The following is a 2946-nucleotide window of genomic DNA, read 5'->3' on the forward strand; positions in this document are numbered from 1 at the left end:
TACTGAACTGGACAGTGCAATAAATGCTGACCTGGAGAGTACAATAAATACTGACCTGGAGAGTACCATAAAAAATGACCTGGAGAGGGTAATAAATACTGACCTCTAGAGTACAATAAATACTGACCTATAGAGTACAATAAATACAATAAATACTGACCTGGACAGGGCAATAAATACTGACCTGGAGAGTACAATAAATAATGACCTGGTGAGTATCCCGAGTGGTGAGACTTTGGATGGAGCAAGCAGGAAAGACTGTGTTAGTCTGCTTGTTGGCAAGCAAATGTGTAGCAGCTTCCCTGGTGGTTTAGTGGTTAGGTTTCGGCGCTTTCACTGCTGCGGACCGCGTTCGATTCCCGGTCAGGGAACATTGTATTTTCGGCCGTTTGAACTGCAAGGCTGTTCTTGAACAAATTCGCAGCTCACTGCACTCTTGCTGCCCCAACCATCAGCAGCGCATCATTCGTTGTAGTGATACAGCACACACTTCTGTGCCTTCCGTTTCAAAGTCAGCAGTGAATGAGGAGATCTCGCTCAACAAGTGCTGATTGACACCGTAAATGTTGCCAATCATGGCTACCTTTAGCCTTCCATGTACATTTTTCGGCACATCACTCTAGCTTACCATCTCTCAATGCATTGCCAGTGTGGAAATATTCAGCATTTTAAACATAGCAACGTCTGCAAGACTGGAATCAGTGAATGCCTGGGCCATGGCCACTGATAACTCATCCCGAGCATTCATTTGGCCTGGGCCCCTCCTATATTGCACATTGGCTCACTGTGTGTCTATGTTTAGCGTTCACAGGCATTTTACAAGCTCTGAATTTCCCAGCAGTGAATTCATGGAGTGATTGATCTAACCGATAATCAACATCAGTATTGTTAAGTCTCTCCTTGATTCGCGACACTTATCTCTCTTCAGCATAGCACTGTTATGGACTGAACCTGTTAGAATTTCACCTTGCCTCGGGATCAGTGCGGCTATGTGGGACTTCGGCCGGTCTCACTTTCACAGCCCATCAGTGTCGAGAAAAGAACGGGGTATTTTACTGACATTTTATGTTCTCAAACAGTTATAAACTCTCCAGTAAATTTCACTGTGTCTTCAAGACGGTGAGATCGAGCCTGTTGTGCAAGCTTTGTTTCTTTATGAACATTTCAGCAGAACACTAAATCAACATGTGGAACTAGAATTGCTGATTGACACTGTAAGTTTGCCAACATTTAACTGCAGTGTGAGAACAATCACCATTATAATTAGGCTTCCATTACGTTCTTGCACGACATCACCCTAAGTAACCTAGTTGATCACAGCACAGATATCAGTTAATTCATTGCCAGTGCGAAAAAATACACATTTTGAAATTTGCAACGTGTACAAGACCATTGCCTGGATCTTGGCACTGATAACGGAACATGAGCATTAAGATTTTCGGTATCATTATACTTTACATTGACACAACCTGAGCTCTGAGATGTGTTTGGGACTCATTGCCCCGAAACGAGGACAGAGTGGGTGGGGCAATTCCTTCCGGGGTCAGGTTTTCTTTCAAAAAGGTGTGAGAAAACTTTGCTTCGTTCACTGTCAGACCGAAATAGTTCAGTTGGGAAGGCTGACTGAAGGTCCAGATGGTTCACGGCTCAATCCCGTGTTTCAGCAATTTTTGGTTATTTCGCGTTCCCTTCATTCTAAGGGTAGTGGCTGATTTTATATCGGGACAGTGGGCTGTTCAGCGGTTGCGTGATCATAATTTTCAACATGAATTGTTTTTAGATTTAGCTGTTACGTTCTGTTACGTTCTATTTACACTCTGCGCAGTGTTGTCGATGAACAGTGAACAATGTTTAAGCGATGTGATGTGTTCAATGTCTATGGAGTAAATCTGTCACCCAGTGTGAGTTGGAAACACAATCCCCGCAGACTGAGCTTTCACGCAACGTTAACACAATTTGTGGCCGGTTAGCTCAGTTGGTTAGAGCTTGGTGATAATAACGCCAAGGTCGCGGGTTCGATCCCCGTGCGGGCCAGTTCAGTGTTTTTCATAATTTTTATTCGGTTTTTAGTCACGTTGAAAATCAAATCTTTATAATGAAACAAATCCACACAGAATCCCAAGGGTTGGGAATTATTTGGAATAACAGTCATTGCTACTTGCCGACGGGGTGGAGAGGCACATCTTTCTGTTTATTTCTGTTTCTTGGTTTGCTGATAAACGATGAACCGGAGGCCTGTTCCCGTAAATGCTCAAAAGTAGGAACAGACAGACAGAACGGTTCTGTCGCCTGGAGATGGGCAAAAGACTGCAGTTCAGGACAAAAACACTAAATGAAATGTTCACCCGGCACCGAGAGTGAAAAATCCCGAGAAAAGGACAGAATGAAATAGATTTCAGTGGATGCCTACTGTCGAAATCTCGTCCTCAGAAAAGAATGACTCCGACACTTACAGCTCCGATGGAAGTTTCCCTTTTAATTTACTTGCTCGCAAGGGGTAGGTTTCACTCAGTCAAGGGCTAAATGAAACCTCCGCAATGGTACAGCTTCACAAGATATTTATACAGTAAAACCCAAGTTCTGGCCTCTCCCTGTGTATTGCTCTGCCTCACAGTCAGTGAATACAGATAACGAGTTAATTACTATATCCTGGTCCTGAAATGGTGTCAAGATATTTCCTTTTGTCAGGGTTATCAGAAAGCCAAACGGCCATTACTCCTTGAGTCATAGGTAATGGGCTATCGCCTGTCTTGTATTGTGAATACAGATTATCCAATTTCCTGGTCAGTTTACCTGTTTGCTTCAAATGGATGATGTAAAGGAAAGAGATAATGGCGAGAAGATAAGGGTGGGGTGACATGGAACTCCTGTAGTGTAGACAATAGGAGAGCACCATGGGGGGGGTTACTTGTCTCAGCATGACTTGTCTCCTAGCTGTCTGATAAC

General features: G+C 43.6%; 1 non-coding gene across 1 annotated transcript; it reads left to right on the plus strand.

Annotated features, from left to right (window-relative positions):
* The first annotated feature begins 1960 nt into the window (after nucleotides 1-1960).
* Nucleotides 1961-2034, plus strand: trnai-aau (transfer RNA isoleucine (anticodon AAU)). The gene has a single exon. It is a non-coding gene; the product is annotated as a tRNA-Ile (tRNA).
* The last annotated feature ends 912 nt before the right edge of the window (nucleotides 2035-2946 follow it).

This window comes from Pristiophorus japonicus, unplaced genomic scaffold, assembly GCF_044704955.1.
Source record: "Pristiophorus japonicus isolate sPriJap1 unplaced genomic scaffold, sPriJap1.hap1 HAP1_SCAFFOLD_56, whole genome shotgun sequence".
Lineage (NCBI taxonomy): Eukaryota > Metazoa > Chordata > Chondrichthyes > Pristiophoridae > Pristiophorus > Pristiophorus japonicus.